This window comes from Heterocephalus glaber, unplaced genomic scaffold, assembly GCF_053883595.1.
Source record: "Heterocephalus glaber isolate CG9 unplaced genomic scaffold, H.glaber_assembly_v1.0 deba00001461, whole genome shotgun sequence".
NCBI lineage: Eukaryota > Metazoa > Chordata > Mammalia > Rodentia > Bathyergidae > Heterocephalus > Heterocephalus glaber.
Genome location: NW_028258308.1, coordinates 27099608 through 27115065, shown reverse-complemented (window position 1 = coordinate 27115065; position 15458 = coordinate 27099608). Strand labels below are relative to the sequence as shown.

Sequence of the window (15458 nt, the reverse complement as noted above, 5' to 3'; positions counted from 1 at the left end):
TTCTAAGCAATAAAAATTCAATTTATAGGCAGACAAATTGAGTTGAGCCGGTTAACGATAATCTTGAGCAAGTTATTTATGTTCAGAAAGTCAGTACTGTTATCTGCAAAATAAAGCAGAATGATCCCTATATCAAAAGATTATTGCAGGAATATTTTACAATAATATCATTATTAAAATTTCAGTACTCTGCCTGGAAAATTGAGGTGCTACATTTGGATTTAACTTTTCTTTCCCATACAATACCCTGGCTTCCCCTCTTCTGGTCTGTTCCCTCTCAATCTCTGCCTTCCCAAAACACAATTATCCTTATCAATGGAAAATAATACTATATTATTTCCGGTTCATAAATACTTGATGGGTACTATTTTGATAGAAAATAGTCTCCACAGCCCCAAATAATACTCTGTATGATGCCACTTACCATTTTAAGATTATAATATTCTTTCCCACTTCTTGTGACTATATAAAACCTTAAGCATATTCTCAAAGAATTTATACCTTTATTTGTATTTAGAAATGACCATTCTATTCTAATTTTTTAAACCTCCATTGTTAAATATCTTTAACAAAGTTGGTCAGTTATCAGTTTTGGCACCAAGGACACAGCAAGAAATAAAACTAGCTTACTTTCAGGTGGGATCAGAGAAAACACCTTGGCACAAGCCAGAGTCCCTTGTGATTAAAAGAAGGTGAGTGATCAGGAAAGCCACTTTGAACAGGTGATAATTGAAAAAAGACCTAAATGATATGAAGAAATGGGGCATGAAGGAATCTGGGAAAAGTGTTCCAGGCAAAATGAATAACAAATAAAATACCCAATGAAGGAACATTCCCACTCTTTTCAAGGACTAGCAGGTAGATTATTGAGCTACAGAGGGCCCACTCAAGATTTGTGCTCACCTTTCAGAGTATAGAGACATTTCTGGGAATTAGCTTTTTATCCATGGACTACCTCTCTCATCCCCATCTTTACAGCAGGGATGTCCATGCCTCTGGTCTTTGAAAAAAATAGATAAGCAAAAGTCATAAATGACATTTTCCAGGCCAAGATGATGAAGAAAAAGTTATGCCTACTTCACTGACTTCTCTCATTTGAATAGGGAAGACTGAATTCCTGTTTGAGATATATATATATATATATATATATACACTCCACTAAGAGTATGCCTTTCAAATGTAAGCTGACCAGTGCAGAGCCAGGCTTCTGCTCTCTGGCCCTTCCCCTCAAGGAGGCTTTAATAAACTCAGGACCAGGTCCAACTAGGGATTATTCCTATCATGCAGAGTCCATTGAAATTATTCAAACTAGACAGTTCTAAACTGTGTACCTGGTTCTGCCTTTTCCCACGAAAACCTCAAAAAGGCTTTAGGCTCTGCTTTTCCTTGCTGATGTCTTCTGTCATCTAATATTTTCACATTATACTACCTAGCATGCCTTGACTCCTCTGTAGATCCTGAAAATATAACAATTTTGGTTTCCTTCTACTTCTTCTGTGTCTCTTCTTATTGTCACACATAATTGACAAGGACCTAAAACAGATTTTAAGAATTGTTGCTACAGCATTACATCAACTAGTATAGTCAACACAGCTATAGCATATTGATCAAAGGGAAAGAAGTAGAAGTCTCAGGAAAGAGTCCAGGAAGCACGTAGACAGAATAGAGCTACTCAACAAAATAAGATAAGGTGATATGAATAATATGAAAGAAAGACCTAGAAAGTTCTTCAGGATAAAAAAAGAATGCAGGGGAAAAAACTATAAGGGGAAGACTGAATTCAGGAATATCTAATAGACTAATGTCATATTCTAAGTGGGAATTGACATGATAATGGATTAGTGAGGTGATATTCTGCTTATATTTTGAAATGAGAGAAAAAGTACTTGACGAAGCTGTGAAAGACCAAGAAAGGTCAATGATGACTTTAGCTCTTATGCATAAATAATTGGATAAAGAGAAGTGAAATTTAATAAAGTGTTGAAAGTGGTACATGACCCATTGTGGAGATATGTAGGAGGACCTCTGCTGAGAAATATTAGTTATCAGAAATCTATTAGACTACTTGGTACAGCTATCATGTGCATATTTGGATTTATAATTCAGGAGTTCAGGAGAATGTTTAAACAGAGACCTATGTTTAAAAGTCATCAGTATACCTATGGATATAAAGTAATAGCACATAATTTTTATAATAAATGTAATTCCTCTGAATTATATATTGTATAGCAAATACTTTACTTTTTCTGTCATCCCATGTTATAATGAATGTTTTGACTTGATGGCCCATTGACTGAGATATATTCTGATTTCCATGCATCTTAAGCCCCTGTTTGCTTTTACTTTGGTATTTTAAGAGCTTTCCATAACATTACAAAAGTCACCCTTTTACTTAAGCTCACTCAATTTTATTTTCATTCTCCATGATAAGAATCTTGATAGTAGCATTTATTAATGTATGTACCTATCAATTCATCTAGTCCATTTTATTAACTTTATCCTTTTAACAAGTAATGTAAAGGATGGGTATATGAGACCTCAGTGGCTAGACAGGTCAAAAAGAACAAATTCTTAAGAGATCACATTTTTTGATTATTCATCTTTTATGATAGCATTTATAAACCATAAAAGCTTAACTATAGCCAAAATCCTAGAATTTATATATGACATCAATGAAAGTCTTAATTTTTGGTGCCCACTGAAATTTATAACATGTTACTAGCAATGCTCTATTTTGCCAATTCATCCTCTTCTTGTTCACTTCTCCAACACCTTGAATGAGCTCTCAATCTTAGCAGCTCTCTCCAAAGCTCAAAGCATAGGATAGAAACAGCCTTTGTTAAAACCTTATAGAGTTAGAGTTCAAGAAACAAATTCATCTCTGTTGTTGGTTATTATAAAGACATAAAATATAAAGTGAGAAATAAGTTGTTTATATAACACTGAAGTATAAATATAAATGAAATATAAAATAGAAATTCAAATTTATAATTTAATCATAGGGAACATTAATGTTCTCACTGTTTTCTGATTACTCTTGCAATCATACCAACATTAAATCTGTGTCATAGGGAGTCATAACACTACATGTTTTTAGCCTCCTGTGAAGCACTTCTGCCAGTCAAATAAGTTATATTCTTATCTGGTGTATTTTCATGTTACCCCATGATCCATTTAATAATTCCCAATATACATTCAAAAACAGAGTGTATCCTATTCCCTGTTTTTACTTCATACTGTTGCTTGACAACTTCAAAAACGAGGTTTCTTGGGGTTTGGAATTATTCAAATTATCCAAGTGTCTATCCACCATATCACACCCTATGTAAGACTCTTCTGTATTATCTGTATCTGCCATCTCATCACTGAGAGCCACCTTGCTTATTGTTCTCTTTTCAAACCAATAGTATAACATCTTCAACTACAAAAACATTCCAGAGCCTGCTCTTTTGACCTATAGTTAATGTCATGAACACTCTTGGTACCTATCTACCTCCTTACTACTCTTGAGCTCAAGTCTTCCAAGGCATTAGGGAGTCCTGATTACTTTAGTGAAGAATGGGAAACAGTTCCAGTTAGTGCTAAAAGGCAGCAGCTTCCCCCATCCACTGACTCACTGAATACCTGCCAAACAATCTGCCCCAGGGCAGTGAAACTCCCTAGGCTCTGATATGATTCCTTGGATTTTTCATGCCTGTAGATTTGTGTACTTCACAATGCATCAATAATGAAGAGAAACAAAACAATAGCCCTGCATTCCTGGCATTTGGTAATGGTTTAAATTGATGAAACACATTATCATGAACAGGAGAGCTGTAAGCGAAGTACATGTTCAATAAAAGAGTGCTCACATAATCTGAATATAATTATTTCCTTGAACGAGAAAGAAAGATTACTTGTGCCTAAAGGATTTTAAACTTGACAAAGATGAATATTGATCAGAGGGATTGAGTGAGTCCCTTTGCCAACTATTTTATTGTAAAGGATAAGTATTAAAATTCAAAATGCAAATAATTATTCTTGTGAGATAATAAATACCATACTTGAATGTGAATTAGTTGTGTTTCAGGGCCAATAATACAACTTTTAAAAACTCATTCTATTGATGTTGTATGTCCAATAAAAATCACGATACACATCACTTTATCAAATTCTAGAAAATATCATTTATGGTGTTACCCATTAAAATTTTGCATGCAGATAATTGGCAATAATGGAGAAAGTAATTAGAATCAATGTCAAAGCAACCTAATTTTGTTTCTTTAAAATGAGCACCAGGAATTATCTTCAGGCCACTTAGAAGTAGAGGATGACACATAAATTGAAGAGATCTAAATTGTTTTTGTTGTCAAGCACTATCTTTTATAATAATTTAATCTTCCTAGAACTTGATTTAGTCTATAAAAATAAAAAGTAAAAGATTTAACTAGAAACACCTTAATTTTCCTTTGCCTTAGACTTCAGAGATTTAAAACTGTCAGATACATTGCTATATCACTTTTGTGTCTTTATCTTAGTAGTCAGATGATAATTAGTGCACTTGGGTCACCTGCTATAGTTTGCTTATCAAGGGTATCATCTTAACTTTACTATGCTTTCTATGAAGGTAGTCTTAAAAATGAAGAAATATTATCAGGGAGTATGAATTTTTCCTGAAGTACTTACTATTGCAGGAAAATGGAGACTGAATCTCTTCTAGTGTTTTAGAACAGAATGTATGAAAAACAAAAAGAAAATAAGTTTACAAAATTTGATTCATTCAAGTTAAATCCTACATGCCTAAAACACCAAATATATTAGCTCTGTATATCGGGGGTGGAGGGTTTGAAGGGAGAGCAGGGGAATGGGAAAAAATAAGAATCAAGATATTTCATGTATGGTACAAATTCTCAATGATGAATGTGATCATAAGGTATACCTAAATGTATCAATAAACTCAACAAATTTTTTTAAAAGAAAGCTAAATGCTAGGATATGTCTCAATTATCAAACATAAACTGCAAACCGAGGCAAGTAGTTCATTCTCTGTTGTTCTATCTACAAACACAAGCCAAGCTCATGAAAGAGAGTAAGCTTTAAAATTTACTGTTTATAGTTTCAATTTCTGAATTTTAGTCTTCACTCAGGGAAATATTATAATGGGAGAGTTCATGTTCATGTTGTTTAAATAACTCAAATTCTATTATTTCTGAGAGGCCTTCTCTCCACATAATTGCATGATGATCAATAGGAAGTTTAGCCCCTTGAGCAAGAACCTTAACTCCTTGGAAGAATTTTAAATAGTATGTTTTCAGAAAAAAATATAAATAGTAAGTGACATAGGCAGGTGAGAAGGGAGAGGAGTAGAGTGAGAAGGAGGAAATCAAAGTCCACTAGGGAGGGACACACGGAGTATAGGCCAATCATTTGAGGGCTACAATACACAGACAGAGGCAACAATACATAATGCTTAGTGAGCCTATTGTAGAAGTGATTTTATCATTATTTTAAAAGTAATGAAAAATCTTGGAATTTTATTTAGAAGTTACACAATCAAAGTTGCATTTTGAAAAGATTGCTATGCTGGGCCGGGGATTTAGCTCAGTGGTTCCACACCTGCCTCACAAGTGCAAGGTCCCGAGTTTGATCCCTAGTACAAAACAAAACAAACTATTTGGTTGCTTTTGCTTGATTGTGATGGTCACAAGTAGTAAAATCAAAATGAACTGATTCTAATTCTATGTACCTGCTATGTAAAAATTATTCAGTAAAAATTCATGAATGTCAACATGCCCTGTAGAGTGTCTGGTACATGGTGAAATACTTATAAATGCCTGTTTATCAGAGTCTCCCATATGTTTATGATAAACAAACACTACGTTAAATATTCTTGTTTTTTCTAGAAATATTTCTGAAATATCAAAAAGTATTTGATGCTGTTTCCACTTTTCATCATTTAAAGAGAAGCACAGAAAACAATCATATTGACATTTATATATTTACTCTTATATGTCTTTAAGGACTGACAAATAGGGTAGATTCTACTACTCACTTTCTTCTTCCTTACACGGGATCATATATACTGGCCTGTTTCCATGTGTTGTGTGGTGCCACTGTGGGAAGAGTAAACTCTCTGTTAGGACAAGTTTTTCTAAAAGAGTCAAACAGCTGTGACCCAAAGAAGTAGCTTCAAGTGCCATGGTTTCATTGGTTCTAGTTGCCTTAAGTTTTCCCTATAGCATGAAAAGTGTTTATCATATTAAGGAATCTCCACTGCCTAGATACTAGAACAAAGAGCATAAATGAGGTAGAGTTCCACCAGTTAGATTAGATTCAAAGTAAAATATAATTATGCTTTCCACAAAGGATGTACTTTATGCATAGACACAAGTGGCAAAAGAAAGGCAAAAAACCTTCCATGAATCAAAAGAAAGCAGAAATGGCTACCTTAATTTCAAAGCAGAAGTCAAAGCAAAGAATAGTAATGGAGAAAAGGGGTATTTCACAATGACAAAGGGGTCAATTCATCTGAAAACATTATAACCCTAAACATGCATATATAGAATCTGTGTTTTAAAATATATGAAACAAAGCTATCAGGGAGAAAAAGACAAACTGTAATTGTTGCTTTTTTTAGCAATTAACCAGACAAAAAGAGGAAAGGCGGTCAATATTTAGGGAACTTGAACATATTATTAACCAACTTGCCTAATTTACACTTTTGGATTCCTCTACTACTATCTACCTATTTTAAGGAAAGAAAACCTGCAGATCAGTAACTTTAGCATCTACCTCAAGAGAAAAGGGAAAGGTGACTTAATTAAATCCAAAGTACATAGAAGAAGTGATATAAAAAGATTTGAGTGGAAGTCAGTAAAATGAAAAATAAAGTATTAATATAAAATACTTTTTTAAAAAATCTGGGTTTCTGAGATGAATAAATTAATCTATCTAAGCCAGACTGAGTAGGAGGAAAAATAAGGAAGATATTAATTACTGGAGAAATTTAGTAGGAAAGGGAAAGATCACATCACTACAGATTCTACAGGTAACAAATAGAAAAGGAAAAGAAAGATATACTATAAACATCTTTAAACCAATAAGCTTCATAGCCAAGGCTTTAGATGAAATAAGTAAATTTCTTGGTAAACTCAACTTACTGAACTCACTCTAGAAGAAAAAAAAACACTGCATAGCCAAAAATCTACTTTAAACATTGAATTATTAAATGAAGATCTTTTCTCAGAGAGGGAAAAAATAATCTTCAGGCCTATATGTATTCTTTCATGAATTCTACCAAATATTTAAGAAAGAAAAAAATACCAATTCTACACAAACTCTTCTGAAAATTAAAAAGAGAAGTTTACTTCCCTGTTCGTTCTATGAAGCCAATATTACCCTGAATTCAAAACTTGATGAATTTACATCAAGTTTGTAGATTGTAGAAAAATATACTTCATGAACATAAATACAAAATACAAATTTTTAATAAAGTCAATTCATCCAAAAATTTAGAGATGGATAACACCAATAGCCAATTTGGATGTATTGAAGAAATGTAAGGATGACTTAAAATTCTTTTTTGTTTGTTTTTTTTTTCATTTTTTTGAGACAAAGTATCACTATGTAGTTCAGGCTGGCCTTGAAGTCACTACACAGCCTAGGTTGGTCTTCAACTCCTGTTGATCCTCCTGCCTCAGCCTCCTGAGTGCTGGGATTACAAGTGTGTGCCACCATACCTGGCCTTAAAATTCTGATGTGAATAGAAATTTAATATACTAACAAAAAGAAAAACAGGAAAAACATAAGATTATGTCAATAGATTTATAAAATGTATTTAATAATATTACATACCATTCCTACTGAAAACTTTTAGCAAATTAGAAAATGAAAATAAATTACTTAACCTGATAAAGGGCATTATAAAAAAGAAAACAGAGGAAAAGTCATATTTAATTCTTAAAATAAATTTGAGTACTTTCTCCATAAGACCAGGAATAAGGCAAGTGTATCTGCTCTCACTCAGTACTGTATTGGAGGTACCAGGTAGGATATTAGGCACTACGAACAGAGGCACCTGCAGTGGTCAAATATAAAGGTGTCTTTATTTGTAGGGAACACCATTACCCATGTATAAAATCAAAGGAAATCTATAAAAATTATTAGAAATGAATAAGTAAACTTAGCAAGATAAATTATAAAAAAGAAACCTGTTTTATTTCCAGAAATTGCCAGGAAATGATTGGAAATAAACAATTTGAAAATGCTATGTAGAACATCATAGAAATTACAAAGTTCTTAGGCAAACATTGAGGAAAATGTTAGATACTGAAAACTGTAAAACTTTTCATAGAAATGAAACAATAAAAATAAATGGAAATGCACACATATTAATGAGTAGAAAAACTCAGTACTGTTAAGATATGGATTGTCTCCAAATGAGCCTATAATCCTCCATTCAATGATTATCAATAGCCCATCAAAGTTTCCTGTAGATATTTTAAAAATTATGTAAAATTGATATTTGAATGTAAAAGGTCTAAAGTGGAAAAACTAACATTTAAAAAGATGAATCAAACTGGAGAACTAACACTATCGCATTTCAAAACATATTGCAAAGCTATGATAACCAAGACAGCATTGTAGAACAAAATAGAAACACTGATCCACTGAACAGGGCAGAGATCAGAAAGAGAGCCACCTTTACATCAATATACCTTGTAAATATATAAAGACATTGCCAAGGAAGAAGGATAATTTTAGCAATAAATGCAGTAAGGACAATTGGCTGACCATATGCAAGAAAACAAACTGTATTCTTCACTCTCAGTATATATAAAACTTACTGTACTTTTCATACTTAAAAATAAATCCTAAAATTAAGAAAATTCTAAAGGAAACCAGGATAAGATTTTGTCAAGTTGCATTGGGTAAGGATTTCTTTGATACAGTCCCCAAAGTTCAACCTATAAAGGAGAAAAGGAAAATGTGGCTATCAGCAAAATTATCTGCTCTTTGAAGAACTTTGTGAAAAAACACAAGGACAAGAGATAATTGGAGAAAATGTTTATGCATCATTACATCACAAAATGATTTTTATCAGAATATATAAAAGACTGAAAACTCAAAAGTTAGAAAACCAAATTAAAATTTGGTAAAATATTTGGACAGCTCACTAAAGAAAGAATGAGGATGACTAAGAACAGATAAAATGTTCAACATTATTATTCATTAATAATATACAATTTAAAGCCACAATTAGATATCTAAGTTCCTAAACAGGATTATTGTATTTAAAATTTAAAAGACTGATTGCATCAACCACTGATGAATGCATAAAGGAACTAGATCTCTTATACTATACCGATTGGAATGTAAAACAGTAAATTCATTTTTTAAACAATTTGTTGAGTTCTTACAAATTTAAATGTACCTCTAGCATATGATCCAGTCATTCTACTCATAGTGAATGTTTAATCAAGAGAAATAAAAGAATATGTCAGTACTTTTTATAATAAGGAAAACCTAGAGACAAATGATAAATAGATTCCAGTCACTGAATAGTACTCACCAATAAAAAAGTCAAAATATGGATTTACACTACAACTTAGATTAATATTGAAATAATCATAGCAAGTGAAAGAAGTAGACAATAAAATGTATATACTGTATGATTGCTACTATATAATACTATAGAAAATGCAAACTAATCTATCACTACAGAAACCAGCTCCTAGCCTAAAGCCAGACATCTCTGGGCTTCAGAACCTTGATGGAGAAAGGAAATTATGCCTATCATCTCTAATTTCTTTTCCCTCAAGAATGAAAGCAGGATTATGCACAGGACAACCAGTTTTATCAAAGGAAAAGGGTGGTGGTTGAGATCTTCGAAAATACACAGAAGAAAAATACTTACCACAGAAAAGTTTATTAGACCTATCTTTAACATATTTTTCTCCAAAAGAAATAAACTTCAGCAATCTCCTTGTCCCCTCAGGTTAAAAGTTCCTTTGCTTTAGTTGTTTTTAGTTAGAGCACTGCCGATCCTTAAACCTCCATGATCAAATTTTTAAAAGAGATCATACCCTAAAACATTTCCTGGGAAGTCATCTCGGGAAATAAAGGCATAAAAACTCAAATGTAATATTTTTCAAAGTGGTACACAATCACATTTCTAAATATGTGGAACATCCACAGGATAGCCTTGAGCTTCAAGTCTAGGAAACATTTTGAAAAACAGAAATATTGTGTAAGAACTGTACAAATTCTTGATGTTTTGTAAATGGTTGATAAAATATAAAACATTCAAACAGGTCTCTAGTTCATGTGTGCCTATAAAAAATTCTAGTTTTTCTAAATATTAGGGAAATCATAAACTATAATTTAAGGAGTGGAACTCTTTTTTTATATGTGCTTGAATAAAAATCTCATCAAAATAGAAACTTGTTTCCACACAAGTTGCTGTTGGGCACACACAGTTCTGAAGAAGCACCTTGCCAACAATTGCCTGCAAACATTCTGGAATGAGTGTTCTTCATCTCAATTGAACACTCCATTGACTTTTTACTTCACACCAGATGCCTATAGTCTCCCCTACAAACATCTTGTCTTTTCCATTTTTGTTCATATTTAGTTTTTGGGCAACACAGCTTGTGTAATTATATTATGTTGGCCCATGGCCATATTTAGGAAAAATTGCAAAGTACAAGATTTTTCCTTTGGCTCACTTCCCACCTCTAGTGTTCCATGGAGTACCAGCTCTCCATCAAAGTATTTCTTGGATCCCTGCAATATTGTTTTCAAATTCTATTTCACTTAAACTCTGCTTGCTGGCTACTAAATCCATAAGTTAATATTTCTATGGTGTTTTTCTCTGGCACTAATGGGAACCAATGTTAGGAGATCAGATCTATGCTGTTCAGGATAGCAATCACCCTCACTAAAGAGAGGGCGTGCTGCTTCTGAGGGTGCATAGAAATTGACTTCCAGTAATAACCTAATTTGTGAATCAAACCCCATTCATGTTTGAGGAAATTAAAATGAAAGCATGTGGGTATGTGTGTGTGCGATTTACAGAAATGCCGTGGATTCCTAACTCCTGCATATCATCACAAGTTTTTTCCCCTTCACACTATACAACTTTTAAAGAAATGGAAGAAGAAGCAGCAACAAAAATGGTAATGTAACAACAGGTTTCTTATGGGAAAGAGATGCTTCCAGACACAGGTTATCCATTACACTTGCCATCTCACCTGAAGCACGCAGGCCACTCCAGTCCACCAAATGCAGTTCCCTCGGGACCTATGCTGGAGGGGCACTCAAAGTCGCATGAGGTAAAAGGCTAGGACACTTGCTCTTTCTGACCAGGCAGTGCTGTGGCTGATTACTATCCACCCAAAGCCACAATCACCTTCTGATCTGAGGAGCAGGTGACGGGGAGGTTCTGAAGGCTCTTGATACAGTATGCAAATTCACAGAACAATACAAAAAGCAGGTTAAAACAATGCAGTCACTACAGTGGTTGGTTTTGTCTTTTAAGAAGTGAATCTAAATAGCTTGTCATCCATCACTGGTACCTCACATCATGAGAAGGTTGAGAAATTAGTGTCACATGGGTACCATTTAAGAGCTTAGTTTCTTTCCAAATCAAAGTTAGGGAAAGGAGAGAGGAAGGAGAGGAAGAGAAGAAAATAGACAAGGTACATATAATTATTATTGAAATTTTACTTTCTCCATTATTTCTTGGGGTAAACCAAACGGATTTATTCACAGTATCCAATTCACTTTCATTACTACAACTTATTCTAAGCCTTCCTTCCTCCTTGCCAATACACAGTACACAAGCTTTTAAGCAATTTTTTAAAAAGAATTTATTTTTCTTAGTACAGGTTTGCAGTACATAGTGATTACATTCACTGTGGGGAGTTGGTACATGTGCACAATACAACTCAATACTTTTTCTGACTCCTCCTTCTTCCTTAATTCCCCCTCTTCTCCATCTCCCGATTCCCTTCTCATTTGCAAAATATTTATTTCCATGTTTCCTATTATCTAGCTTTTATTTTTATCTTCAATTTATTTATACTTTGTGTATAGTGAAATTTAAGCTTGTGAGTCTGATTTATTTCACTGAACATTATGATTTCAAGTTGCATCTATTTTTCTCAAATGCATCCTTCTTCTTAGCATAGTAGTATTTTAATGCCTATAATTATCACGTTTTCTTTATCCATTCACCTGTTAATGGACATATAGGCTGGTTCCAAGATTTAAGTACTATGAATTGTACTGTTATAACATGGGTATCCAGGTGTCACTGTAATATGATATATTTAACACTTTCAGGAAGATACCTAGAAGTGATACAGCTGAGTCAAATTGGAATTTCCATTTTAAGTTTTTTGAGGAATCTCCAAACTGATTTCCATAGTGGTTGTACTAACTTACATTCCCACCAACTATGTACAAATGTTTTTTTTTCCTTATTCCCCACAGACTCACCAGTATGTGTTATTATTTGATTTCTTCATAATAGCATATTTTAAGGATTGTATCAAAGACCAAATGTGGCATGCCTTATAGTCATCCATTTTGGAACCACCCTGGTCTCCATATGATTCTTTTGACAATTTTATACTCTATCTAAACTTACAATATCTCTTCTAGTATAGTCACAAAATATAATTGAAATGTATCACTGTTATTTTCTTATTATTAACTCATCTTGTTTAGTAGTTAAAAATCTCTTATACACAAGAACTCTTATATATGTTGGACTTTCTACACAGAGTTGGTGTTTACAACTTGTAGGAAAAGTGGCTCACCATACAACTTCATTCAAATTTCACAAAGCAAGTCAATTGTTATTATTCTAAATAAGATAATACATGAGAATTTTAAAAGTATGTATAATAGTTCATTTATACCCCATAATGTTCAACAAAGAATTGAAAGTATTAAGAAATATACATATATATATATACAATGTAAACACAGAGTAAATTAGCAAATAAATATTAAGTTTTTATAAAACAAATATCTTAAATTCAGTAGCCTTTAATTTTGTTCTCACTGTAGGAAACCTTAGTTTTAACTGCTTTTGTATAGTGTTTCCAAATATGTCTACGATAAATATGAAATACCATAAACATATGTAAATCTCTATGTTAACCAGGGAAAAGGGAAAAATTTGATGGTCCTTCCAATTTTTGTTATACTTTTAATAGATTATCTCAGGAATACCAATAAGCATTTTGTTCACTTTTACATTTTTTAAAGAAGGTAAACAGAAAGTAGATTCACTGCCTACTAGAGTCAGACTTCCTAACTTGACACACAAGTCCTTCAGATCGTGTTCTTTTTCAGCCTTCTTCACTCAGCCAACGACACCACACTATTCACAGATACGTGGCAAACTGTAGTGACCTGAGCAGCCCTTCAGATATTCATGTGGGCTCAGGAAAGACAACCCTGGAGGCATTTTATCTGGATAAACCACTCCTTCCCCAGGACCCAGCTTCCAGCAATTCCCCAGGCATCTCTGTTCTCGATTTGGGTTTCAGGCATCTGTATTTGTGCTCCCATTGGGTCTAACCTCGTCCTGGTCTATGTTTGGTATCTCTCTGTATAAACAATCTCCGATTTCGTTCTCAACAGCGTTTCAGATTGGAGAACAGTAGAAAGACCTGGGCTCGGCTTAAAATCAGCCTTGACCGGAGCTCATCCTGGGGCTTCTCAGCTCGAGGCATCTGCCCCTGCCCTCGCGTGGGTATTTTCAACACAGACTATCTAAAACCAACTCTAAAAAGTTATCAAAATTACTGAAAGGTAGCATATGGTCCATTGTGGCTGTATAGTGCAAAGGACCACAGAGGTGTAAATCTTAGAAAATTTTTCCAGAAATATTCTTCCTTTGCTTTTCACAAGCTTGAAGGCAGAACATGTCTTGCAACATAATGGTAACGTCGACTTCCAAAGGCAGCCTTGGGATCGTTTTTTGCCAGCATATACTTCACTTGATACAGTTCTAAGGCTTTTATTTTTCCTGACTCACACTCTTGCTGACTGGAGATTACTACACATAAGGAACAGACTTGACTTCTCACTACAGACCTATCTGAATTTTGAAAGGCAGTTTCCAGTGATAACAAATGGAACTATACAGTAGTTACTGACAATTTATTTGCCATTTAAAGCACATAATTTCTCCTATACTTTTACTTGAAGAGTTTATACCTCTGAGAGTTACTTTTTAAATGAATCAACATAAAACATGTTTAAAATAATTAACTTGCGGGTAGGAGACTGTAATCAAAGTGTAAGTTTAATTCTCAGTACATCTCTTGTCATGTTTAAAACTTAGCTAAGAGATGATGGAAGACTGACAAGTTATGCTTCAATGGAATCACATAGCAGAATGGCTGTGAGGCTTAGTCCTTACTGTGCTTGGCAGTGGCTGCAGGGGAAATTCTGCAAACATGGTCGGGCTGCTTAATAGCAACCTGGAAAGGTGTGGGTTTGAGCTGAAGCGGCCATTCAAAGAAATTCACATGGATAATAAACACAAAAATTGTCCACCTCTATCTAGTGTCCAAACAGTTACCAAGTGACACACCTGGGTAACACTTCTCCGTTATCAACCTGCTACAAGCTTGAACATGCTGCTGGTAGGAATCTCTCTGCTAATAAGAATGCAAGTAATGAGATTTTCTAGGCAAGAATTTGACCATTTAGCACCTTCCCCAAAGTAAAGACTGAAAAACTATTCCAACTTTTTTGATGATTCTTTCAGTAGGAAATGAGTTTAAAAAATACTAGGATCTTCGAGCATGGAGCCCAGGAAGCACTGTATCTAATGCCTTTCTAATAATTCTGAAATGGCTAGGTTTGGAACCACACGCTTCCATAGGTAATGGCAAGATGCTTACTGCTGGTCTGGCAACAGGCTCAGTGGCAGAGCACGAGCCTAGAAGAATGCAAAACTGGGTACCATCCCTAGCACCAGAAGGAAAAAAGATGTTCAATAAATATTAAGTGATTAAAAAGCAAAACATTCATTTGAAAACTCACAGAAGCACACACCCATTCACATATCAAAGACTGTATTTATATTTAGGTTTAACAATAGTTATCTATTTTTGTCATGAGATTTCAGATGAAGGATTTTGAATTGTTAATTTTGTGTTTTGCTCATGTTAAATAATAAGCATATTATTTTTGAAAGGACAAAAATATTTTTATAAGACTACTGTGAAAACATTTATTATTTCCTAATAATGATTCATAGCCCTAATGTTTGCTAACCTCAGAATCACCTAAAATAAGGCTTAAAAGCTCTTGATTCTTTTGTCCTACCCAAAATTAACAGGAAAAAATCCCCTGAGAGAATGAAATCACAAAATGTGTGTTTTTATATGATTCAGATGTAGAAAGTAGCATGAGAATACTGTGGCCTGTAACAGGTACAATACACTTATCAC

General features: G+C 33.8%; 1 protein-coding gene across 9 annotated transcripts in view; it reads right to left on the bottom strand.

Annotated features, from left to right (window-relative positions):
• Positions 1-15458, bottom strand: part of Sgcz (sarcoglycan zeta) — a 994036-nt gene that overhangs the window by 637075 nt on the left and 341503 nt on the right. For 2 of the 9 annotated variants that reach the window (XM_087217208.1, XM_087217209.1), the window contains one exon: positions 6032-6092. The exons of the other annotated variants lie outside the window; for them this stretch is intronic. The gene's annotated coding sequence lies outside the window, so the exon portion shown is untranslated. The remainder of the gene's footprint in view (positions 1-6031; positions 6093-15458) is intronic. 9 annotated transcript variants of the gene reach the window in all.